Below are 12,725 nucleotides of genomic sequence, written 5' to 3' on the forward strand. Positions count from 1 at the left end.
TTTGCATTTATGTCACCATTACTTGTTAATGAATATAACAAATTAATATGAACTCAAAAGTGTCCCCATGTCTTCAAAAGTGTCCTTTAATATTTTTGATTTAATAATTTGCATTTATGTCACCATTAGTTGTTCGTGAATAGGACAAATTAATATGACTTCAAAAGTGTCCCTTTGTCTTCAAAAGTGTCCCTGAATAGTTTTAATTTAATAATTTATATTTATGTCACGATTAGTTGTTCGTTAATGGAACAAATTAATATGACTTCAAAAGTGTCCCTTAATATTTATAATTCAATAATTTACATTTATGTCACCATTACTTGTTAATGAATATAACAAATTAATATGACCTCAAAAGTGTCCCCATGTCTTCAAAAGTGTCCCTTAATATTTATAATTTAATAATTTGCATTTTTGTCAGCATTACTTGTTAATGAATATAACAAATTAATATGACCCAAAAAGTGTCCCCCATGTCTTCAAAAGTGTCTTTTAATATATATAATTTAATAATTTGCATTTATGTCACCATTACTTGTTAATGAATATAACAAATTAATATGAACTCAAAAGTGTCCCCATGTCTTCAAAAGTGTCCTTTAATATTTTTTATTTAATAATTTACATTTATGTCACCATTACTTGTTAATGAATATAACAAATTACTATGACCTCAAAAGTGTCCCCATGTCTTCAAAAGTGTCCTTTAATATTTTTGATTTAATAATTTACATTTATGTCACCATTACTTGTTAATGAATATAACAAATTAATATGACCTCAAAAGTGTCCCCATGTCTTCAAAAGTGTCCTTTAATATTTTTGATTTAATAATTTGCATTTATTTCACCATTACTTGTTAATGAATATAACAAATTAATATGACCTCAAAAGTGTCCCCATGTCTTCAAAAGTGTCCTTTAATATTTTTAATTTAATAATATGCATTCATGGCACCATTAGTTGTTTGTGAATATAACAAATTAATATGACTTCAAAAGTGTCCCCATGTCTTCAAAAGTGTCCCTTAATATTTTTGATTTAATAATTTGCATTTATGTCACCATTACTTGTTAATGAATATAACAAATTAATATGACCGCAAAAGTGTCCCCATATCTACAAAAGTGTTTTTTAATATTTTTAATTAATAATTTGCTTTTGTGTCACAATTACTTGTTAATGAATATAACAAATTAATATGACTTCAAAAGTGTCCCCTAATCCTAATATTTTTAATTTAATAATTTGCATTCATGGTACAATTAGTTATTTTTGAATATAACAAATTAATACGACTTCAAAAGTGTCCCCATGTCTTCAAAAGTGTCCCTTAATATTTATAATTTAATAATTTGCATTTTTGTCAGCATTACTTGTTAAAGAATATAACAAATTAATATGACCCCAAAAGTGTCCCCATGTCTTCAAAAGTGTCTTTTAGTATATATAATTTAATAATTTGCATTTATGTCACCATTACTTGTTAATGAATATAACAAATTAATATGACCTCAAAAGTGTCCCGTTTCTTCAAAAGTGTCCCTTAACATTTTTAATTTAATAATTTGCATTTATGTCACCATTACTTGTTCATGAATATAACAAATTAATATGACTTCAAAAGTGTCGCCATGTCTTCAAAAGTGTTCTTTAATAGTTTTAATTTGATAATTTGCATATATGTCACCATTACTTGTTCATGAATATAACAAATTAATATGACTTCAAAAGTGTCCCTTAATATTTTCAATTTAATATTTTGCATTTATTTTGCTCGCACTAGAAATACATATTTGAACTAATTTTTATCACACTTTCAAATTAGCCTCAGTCACTAAATCTTAACAATCTCTAAACGAAACTTTAATATGTTATAAATATTAAATTATAAATAATATTAATTGTGTTTGTTTAAAATGTGAAGGGTTATAAAACTATTTTGTAGGTTACGACCTGTATATATCATTTATTTATAACCTAATATTTATATAATAAACTATATATCTCTTCGATGTTTAGTGTCTGCTAGCATTGCTGTCATTTCACTATGCTGACTTACTACATCGTCACATGGGATACACACCGAGCATAACCCCCTATCTTACTGCATTTACGCTCCGGGACACTTTTGAAGTCAAGGACACTTTTGAAGTCTTAACATACGTTCTATATCATCTGCTTCAACTACAAGCAGATGATACGCAATCTTCCGGTTGTGATACGTTCTATGTCATCTGCTTCAACTACAAGCAGATGATACGCAATCTTCGGGTTGTGATACGCTCTATATCATCTGCTTCAGCTACAAGCAGATGATACGCAATCTTCGGGTTGTGATACGTTTGTTAAGCGTCCGTAGGGGTTTTTAACGCCGTAGGGAAATCGGCACCATTAAACAGTGTTCTAGGTAGTCTGGTTTTGGTTGTATTGAGTCAAGCTATCCACCAATAAATGCCACAATGCAAGTCGACAATAGATAAACACAGAATTATTTATATGATAAAGTGACACATTATTGATACACCCAATTGGGAAAATAAGATTTTTGCAAGTCTATGAAATAGTTGGGGTATGTATAACTAAAAACCTGATTCCACACTGAGTATCAGATGTGTGAGATGGAACTTGTGGAATAATTTTTTTCTTTTTTTTTTTCAAATTTTGGAAATGACCTTAGAAATACTGATACACATCTTAGCATGGACAACTGTTGAAAAACACTTTTCCAAAATTTTGTATTGACCTTTGACCTACTTTCGCAGTTACACGCATTAACATGGATGATGCACCTCATTGAAATATTGGAAATGACCTTAGAAATACTGATACACATCTTAGCATGGACAACTGTTGAAAAACACTTTTCCAAAATTTTGTATTGACCTTTGACCTACTTTCGCAGTTACACGCATTAACATGGATGATGCACCTCATTGAAATAAACCTGTTTGCCAGATGATGCATGACTCATTAATATGCTAAATGCTGGTCTAGGGTGGAATTTGGGGGCGACAATTGTCCTACTTCAATCCAGTAAATCAGCATCTGCATCATTTACAATCAGGGTCCAGCAGAGACTTAGGCCAAGTTCATAGAGATCAATTCCATCCATACCAAATAGGTTTTGCATTAGTTCTGCTCGTTTCTATCCAATTGTTACCTTACACTAGTGGTATGTACTACATTTAAATGTAATGAAACGGCACAGGTTGACATCAACAACTATTCCAATATTGCAAATAAAGATGTTAATTTTATTGAATCGCCATATTGGGCATGATATGGATAATCGATATTCTGCAGCTATGTTATAGAAACTACTCTGAGACACCAATAACAATAATATGAATAACTTTATTACACAGCTGTAAAAAAACATAACAGGAACACTCAATTAAATGGGATGCAAGGCTTTCCCATCCAACAAAATGTTTTTCATGGCATTATGTATCCTGGACACCTGGAAGACCCACTATTGACAAACAATATTACCAGTTAATATTACCAGTTTGGTACAAATGACTAATAAACTTGCAAGATTATAATCTACGAAATCCAGACAAACAAATAAAACCATATCAACCAGGGATACCAGATAATACGAGCCATCAAACCTAATAATTGCAACCCTAAGGTGTTGCGATAATGATTGACATACATGTAACTGTCACTACCAGTTTGGTACAAATGACTTATAATGCAAGAATGTACTCTACACACAAAATAATATTGTAATTATTCCAGTACTTTCATATATATCAGGGATACAATAATAAATGAGGGCAAACCCCTATGGCGTTAAATGTAGCCCCTAAGGCGTTACATATCTTATTTGTATAACTATCATTACCAGATTGGTTCAAATGACTTATAATGCAAGATTATACTTAACTCACTCTTTACACACTAAATAATATTGTAATTATTCAAGTACTTCCATATATATCATGGATACCATAATAAATGAGGGCAAACCCCTATGGCGTTAAATGTAGCCCCTATGGCGTTACATGGTGTGAGGTTTTAATATAGAGTAATCCCCCAGGTTTGTAATCGTCGGATTGTGATACGTTCTATGTCAACTGCTTCAACTACAAGCAGATGATACGCAATCTTCGGGTTGTGATACGTTCTATATCATCTGCTTCAACTACAAGCAGATGATACGCAATCTTCGGGTTGTGATACGTTCTATATCATCTGCTTCGGCTACAAGCAGATGATACGCAATCTTCGGGTTGTGATACGTTCTATGTCAACTGCTTCAACTACAAGCAGATGATACGCAATCTTCGGGTTGTGGTACGTTCTATGTCAACTGCTTCAACTACAAGCAGATGATACGCAATCTTCGGGTTGTTCGTATCACAACATTGCGTTCTATGTCATCTGCTTCAACTACAAGCGGATGATATGCAATCTTCGGGTTGTGATACGTTCTATGTCATCTGCTTCAATTACAAGCAGATGATTTGTAATCGTCAGGCTGTGATACGTTTTATGTCATCGTGAATGAATCATGCGTTTGAACCAGCGGATACGAGGTATATTGAACTGCGTTTCATGTGATTCATACCCATGATTCGGATGATTTGTGTCTGCTTAAAGCACATGATTCGAACAGGATGGGGTGTCTAAGTCCTCAGATCATATAGCAAAATAAGTATGAATCATACACTTGCAATTAATTTGTATACGGTTTTTATAATACGCAGAAAAGAAACGTCCTCGGAGACAGGTTCTAGAAACAGTCCTCAGATCATATAGCAAAATAAGTATGAACCATACACTTGCAATTAATTTGTATAGGGTTTTGATAATACATAGAAAAAAAAAACGTCCTCGGAGACAGGTTCTAGAAACAGTCCTCAGATCATATAGCAAAATAAGTAAGAATCATACACTTGCAATATATTTGTATACGGTTTTTATAATACACAAAAAATAAAACGTCCTCGGAGACAGGTTCCAAAACAGTCCTCAGATCATATAGCAAAATGAGTATGAATCATGTATTTTAAATTAGTTTCGATAATACACAGGAAAGAAACGTTCTTGAAAACTGGGTCAGACCCTCCTAGGGACATTTTCTGGCCATAAGTAATTTGGAGCTACTCCATTTAGTCAGTTATTAAAAATGCGATATCTTATTTCGCCTTCCACAAGGACTGGACGTTTGTTCATTTACCTGTCAAAACTAAAATCTTTTTTTGTGAATGAAGTATTTCTAATGAGTACATTGGCATCATGGTATTGTATTACCATACTTCGCTGTCTGAACGCGTTTTTTAGTAAACATGTTACAAAAGTATGTCGTGCGTCCAACTTTCATGAATTCGGCTGTAAGACGTAGCACTCACGTTAAACGCAAAGAATTGCGCAAGCGAGGACTTTAATGTTTTTCGAGGAATTATTTTTTTGCGGGTAAAATGGTGCTCAGACCGCGAAAGCGAGAATATTGGGGAACACATGGTTCCAGTACTTGTCTTTCAATGTAAAATGGAAAACGCATGTGAAAGCGAAGAAATGTTACTACTCGCGTGGACGTGCGCATATTATGGGCATGGAGAAAAGGCCAACAAGTTAAGCATGGCGGGCACTCGAAGCACACGACGGTCACATCGACTGCTCTCTTCTAAAGAAGATCAAATAAAAGTGGCAGAATATTATATAGCCAAACAAACTGACCAGCCAGGATTTTATGAGACGATTGTGCTATGGAAAGGTATGACGTTCCACTGTTCACTTTACTGTTTCTATTTGTTGTCTGTCTTCAGCGACAATGTGCTAAATGCTGGGACCAAGCGCGTAGGTGTTACCATATCGAATACTAGTAATCTAATCAGAACACTTTTATAGTAGAGTGCACTTACTGTAAAATAATTTCAAACTGAGTGACAATATTTTTTTTATCTAATTATTTTTTTATTTTGTACGCGTTCTCGTTGTTTTGTTTTTGTATTTCGGCAGTACGCATTAATATCTGGCGGCAATGAAAGTGCATGCTAAAACAAAAATAACTGTGATTTATTGTTTAGACACAAAAATGAGATTAGCCGTAAGAACACTGATATTACACCAGTTTCCAAATACAAAATTCTATAATAAAACTTAGGGAGTCTTTGGTCTTAAGAGCTTAGGGGGTCCCAATAAAAAATGGCAGTTTTGTTCTGATCAGCTGTGATTTTTTGATATGCTGTGAATGGAGTTATTCAGGAAGGTAATAATGTAAAGAATTAACAAATTTTTTGTGCTCAGTTCGGCGCGATTAATAATATGCAATCAATTTCCTGTCAGTTGACAACACATTATATTCTAAACCAAAGACTGACAGCACGTTTTTCGAAGACCCTGTGCCGTTCGAACCATGGCAGTGGAATCGAAATTTACTTCAGTCTGCGTTAGATTTGTGCATTCAGATCTCAGTATATTGAAAAAGACGTTTGTTTATAGTTTTTAGCGATAATCAGCAAGTATTTCAGCTGTTCGTTGTACGATTCTTTGATGTCCCTCAGATGAGAATATATTTAATCTGACTGTTTGCCGTTTACCACGGTGCTCAATGTCCTAAATAACTGAACGGCTTCATCACTGCTTCATGTTAACTTGTATTTCGAAATATATCCAAGTCACAAGTGTAATGACTAGTTTATCATTTATGGTTTATTTTATTCCAGGTAGAGGTGTTCTTGCTGGAAAGCAATTCAATAAAAGAAATTTCTTATTGCAATACGATGGTGAACTTATTAGTGGGTCGGAGGGAGAGATTCGTGAAGTCTTCTGATGGCAGTGTATTCCGTTACTTTTTTTTAAATTCAAGGGTAAGACATATTGGTTAGTGTCCACATCTTTACAATCTTTTCATATGAAACTCATTTAAACTGCATTTAATATTAGCCTATCCCATAGTACTGTGTACATGTCTGTGTTGTGACTACTATGTGACCCTGTACCACAGCCACAGAAATTATTCAAACTCAAACACAAGACATGTGGTGTTTTTTTAATTCATACCTACTATCACCAATAAATTACATGAACAAATAAGGCCAGTAACCCCATCTACCAATATTTGTAACAAATATCAAATTCTTATTTTATGTAATAGTAAAGCTTTAACAACTTTGCCATGTTAGCCACAAAGAATATTTCTTCATTTATTTCTTTTAATGTAGTGGATGACCATATATGACTGTATGCAATTTACTATTATCAATAACTTGGGATTGCTGGTCATTCTTAAGTCTATATCAAATGAATGATTGTGACAGTAAAAATAATCTTTTAACTCTTAGTCCATAAAAAAAATCTACCTTGCTATATATTTTTCAAAAGCTATATTTTGCCAATGTTGCAGTATCGATTCTACTAATGAACCTGGCAATGGACCTAAATATGGGCGGCTAGTAAACCATGAAAGAAAATCTCCAAATGCAAGAATGAAAACACTTGAATTCAAAGGACAGCCATACCTGGCACTATTTGCTGTAAAAGACATTCACGTCAATGAGGAAATATTATATGATTATGGACCAGTCAAATTACCATGGGAGCATAAGGTAAGATAATGCTTATTTTCATAATAATGTTATAACAGCATATGCCTTATAAATATATTTATATACAATTTCCAGTTGAGAAGTTGGTGAAAGTCTGAAATGGGTAATATTTGTTCACATCATTCCTTTAACTGATTCCATTCGAAATTGCACATACACTTGCACATGTACTACCACAAACACAAGTACAGTAGGATTGTCTGGTTTGCAAAGTCCATTGGTGTGATATTTTTTTCTTCTGATCGTTGACTTGTCATGATGTGTTCAAGATTTGTATAATTATTCCGGTTTTCCCCATGAAAAAGAATATGGACTGAGTGAAATATTTCTAATTTTCTAAAATACATCCTGACCTTGCACTCGCTACATGTATTTGTTAATTTTGCATGTGTATGGTATGGCAGTATGTCAGTAGATATATCCAGAAAAATATTTTTAATGGTTTGAAAATGCCTATTTTTTGGAATGTTGTTCGCTATTAGTTTGCCCATACTGAGTTTTGGACAGTCAAAACCAATATCTATCATTCAGCAAGATCAGCTAAAACAGGACAAACCTGGACTAAAATTCCTGGGAATAATGTACAACAATGTGACGACTGAGAACCATAATTATTGAGGTACTATTTATTATATATATTTTCTGATTTTTCATTGCTAAACCAAAAAAAAATTTAAGTTGTCTCAAGGTGAAACAGTCATTAAAATCAATGTATTGGTTCATTTCAACTATGCATTTATTACCTTGAAGTGTTGAAAAAAAAAATCCAATAGCAAACCCGTAAAATTCATGAATTTCCCTACTTCAGTGCTAAAAATGGTTGAGCATGTGGGTGTGGTACACTGGCAAATGGCTGTGGATAATACAACCGAACATGATTATGTCATTCGAGTCGTGTTTCAATAAGCTGACTTCAATTTCCATGATATAAAATATTACATTTAATTTGCTAAAATCATAACAAAGATCTGAGTATTCAAATCATATAACAAGAGGTCACAGTTCAAGTTGCATTTATGAATGAACAATGTGCCATACGATTTGAAACATTAATTAATTAATTAGCTACATTTGATCCAAATATGAGTTTTCATTTGCCAGAGAAGTCATTTGTTAATGCCCGTTTACCCATGAGAGAGACCCCACCCAATCTTTAACATATTTTTAGCAAACAAGTTTTTTGGGCCACCATTCACTGAGCATGTACCTTTAATCCCTTTACAGTATTCAAAAAGAAACATGGATACAACTGATGCACAAAGGATAATCAGTATATCAGTTGAAAAAATTGCTTCAGATAGAAATCGGCTCTCATTCAGAAAACTGCGTAATGCCCCAAATATTCAAAAGATCCTGCTAGTATCTAATGTCATCAGCAAAGCTAAACTGGTTTTTTCAAGACAAATGATTATTGGGTTACAACAACAGCCCAGTTTGGAATTGGGATATCATGATTGCAAGCTAGAAACTATGTCAATATACAAGACTGAAGTGAATGTTACTGATAAGACACAGGAGTTGTTAAATCGTCTTTCTAAGATCACAAAGTTGAGAAGTTGTATTCCGAAAGGGAGTATTAGGTCATGAATGGCAAAATTCTCCCCAGAGATGGTAATGGGACAAACATTTCAGTTTTTTTTTAATTTACAACATGCTGTAATTTGGAGTGTATTTTAGTCCCCGTTCGAACGAAGTCCGTGCGTTCGTCCAGAGTCGTATCTCAGAATCCCTTGGACCGATTCCGTTCATTCTTTGCATGTGCCTAGTACTTTATGTGGCACATATGCACATGCAGTGGTTTAGTGATTCGATTCAAAATGGCTGACTGGCAGCCATCTTGTTTTTTGAAAATGTTGTATTTTTGACATGCTTTGTCAGTTTTCATTCAAATTTAGTACATAGATCATACATGTTAGGATACATGTCCCCGACCGTCTGTGAGTTCCTGAGTCTGTCCGTTCGTCCGTCCGTGCGTCAGTCTGTTCTGAGTCATATTTCAGAATCCTGTAGACCGATTCCGTTCATTCTTTGCATGTGCCTTGTGCCTTATGTGGGAGATACGCACATGCAGTGGTTTAGCGATTCGATTCAAAATGGCCAACTGGCAGCCATCTTGTTTTTTGAAAATGTTGTATTTTGGACATGCTTTGTCAGTTGCCATTCAAACTTGGTACATAGATTATACATGTTAGGTTACATGTCCATGCCGATTTTTTTCGTAATTGGATCAAAGATGGTCGGTATCTTCTTTTTTTTTTTTTTATGCGGTATCTTGGACGTGCTCTGTCAGTTTTCATTCAAATTTGGCACATACATGTACTTTATACATGTTAGGATGCATGTCCATGACAATTTGTTTCAAAATCTGAATGACAGCCATCTGACCTTTTGGCCTTACTACTATTAATATTTCCACAATTTATGTACTATTTTCATTCATATTTGGCACATACATCATACATATCAGTGTGTTTCATAATCAGATCAAAGATGGCCGAATAATGGCTGTTTCTATTTTTGGCCATATTACTACTACACAGAACACGTGTTTTGATGTACCGTACTCGACCGGGTTAGCGCCCAGAGGCCTCAACTCAGAAAATCACGATTTTGTAGGGGTGGGTGCTTACCCGAGCACCCCCCTCGAAAAGGAGTGCAAATGAAAGATTTGATTCATCAAGTGACAGATTACGTCTTTGAGGGAAAATCAAATTACTAAATTAATTTGCGTCGTCATTGATTTTCACAATGAAGAAACAGAAATGATCACAAAAAATATGCACATTTTATTACAATATTAATTACGTACCACCATAATTTACGGAATTAAAAACATTTGAGTCTTTTGGAACACAGTCGAAGTCAAAATTGTCATATTATTTCCACTGACGAAGTTGTTGGATCGTACGCAAACTCTCGATGAAAATCACTTTCCGCCATGATGCAATTGCAGATTTGACCTACAGCAGCGTCGTTTGACCTAATGGGTCAAAGTTGGTTATTAACTATTCAGAATGCTGTGTTGTACTGACGCAATTCTTCGGAAATTCCCAAAGACTTTCCGGTAACGCAATGCGGAAGTGAATAATCGATGTTGAAGTACGATCTGTTGGAATTGATTTCAGCGAATAAACGACATGGTTTTTCCAAAAAACTAGTAACTACCCATTTTTGAGAATTAGACTGAATATGGCATGAAATATGTATTGCATTTTACTTGTATTAATTAATAACAGGTCATTGTCGAAGCATAGTTTACGCACGGTTACCGTGTTCTACGCATTCACAACATGTTCACAGCGGTCGATGTCCACGCTGTATCATATAAAAACGCTTACCAAGATTCGTTACGCAAGACCAAGTTTTAAATTAGTTGCATTTTGAAGGGGTGGGCGCTTTGCCGAATGTGACCCCAAATATAAAAATTGCGCAAAAGTGGGGGGTGGGCGCTTGCCCGGGCATGGGCGCTAACGCGGTCGAGTACGGTAAATAGACAATCTGTTGTATACGCCACTTGGAACTCAAGTTTCAAGGACACGCTCGCGACAACCCCTCTGCTTTAATAGGATGAGCACAAAAAGAACTTTCAAAAATTTAATGGGGACTGTGTCATTTTCAATGACTTGTAAACAATGTACCGGTAGTAGGGCTTGTAGAGCTTTTGAAATATGTTATAGAAAAGCTGACCTAATTTTATCCCACGTGTCCATTAGTAAATTTTCGCAGCTGGTTAAGTATTCAAAACAAGAAAAATTTTTGCATTATGCCTGTCACCTTTTTTGGGGAGAACAATGCCATTCCGATTCCAGACCTTGGTCATGTATGGATAGATCTTGTGTGAACTTAATACATACATGTACATTGAACGTTTGCAAGTAATTTTGTTTCTCAGACTGGATTCAAAATGGCTGACTGGTGGTCATTTTGTTGTTAGTTATGAATGGGGGGGGGGGGGGGGTTGGCATTTTGTTGTAATGAATGTGGTTTCAGAGCTGTATCTGACATTAATTGACCAGGATGGATCTGATTCAGAATGGTGGAATGCTGTTATAAAGTATGCCTCTGACATATATTGATTGATGGCAATCAAACTACTATTCCTATGTCATTTCTTTCATGCTCTGATTCAAAGTGGCTGACTAATTTCAGTTATGTTTACTGTTAAAATAAGGATGACTCTTGTCATATCATGAAATGACTTGCTTTGGTACAAAATTGTTGACTGGTAGCCATTTTTTATGAATTCTTTACCAGATCACTGACATGCTTGAACATGCTTCAAACATCACATAAGCATCAAACTTACTGTTGTACATTTCCATATATATGGAACTGAATCTCGCTCATACATGAACAGATTTTGTTTACTACATGGTATATGCATTTTTCACATATAATGGTATTTAAAACATTATGTTGAAAAAGTAACGTGAAATAGCTGTGCTATTTCCAATGACTTGATTTTCTTGTATGCTGTTGAGTGAGATTAAATATAAATATTTATTGCTCTAAAATCTTTGTCTTCTTCTATTTGTATTGCTTTTGTAGATATTAAACTTGCAACAAACACAAGGATCTGCTATGTCATACCAGCATGTACCTGGGTGTCACGTATTACCAGAACGCACATCATCTGATGAAATCAGTTGTCAGTTAGCCAAGTCTCAAGTACCAAGGTGCGACATATTACCAGACCACACGTCACTAGATGGAATCAGTTGTCAGTTAGCCAAGTCTCAAGTACCATGGTTTGACATATTACCAGACCACACATCACCGGATGGAATCAGTTGTCAGGTAGCCAAGTCTCAGGTACTTGGGTCTGACACAATACCAGACCGCACATCACCGGATGGAATCAGTTGTCAGTTAGCCAAGTCTCATGTACCAGGGTGTGACATATTACCAGACCGCACATTAACGGATGAAATCAGTTGTCAGGTAGCCAAGCCTCAAATACCAAGGTGTGACATATTACCAGACTGCACATCACAGGACGGAATCAGTTGTCAGTTAGCCAAGTCTCAAGTACCAGGGTGTGACATATTACCAGACCACACATCACCGGATGGAATCAGTTGTCAGTTAACCAAGCCTCAAGTACCAAGGTGTGACATATTACCAGACTGCACGTCACAGGACGGAATCAGTTGTCAGTTA

The sequence above is a fragment of the Saccoglossus kowalevskii genome, chromosome 19 (genome assembly GCF_978046115.1).
Source record: "Saccoglossus kowalevskii chromosome 19, keSacKowa6.1, whole genome shotgun sequence".
Classification (NCBI taxonomy): Eukaryota; Metazoa; Hemichordata; class Enteropneusta; family Harrimaniidae; genus Saccoglossus; species Saccoglossus kowalevskii.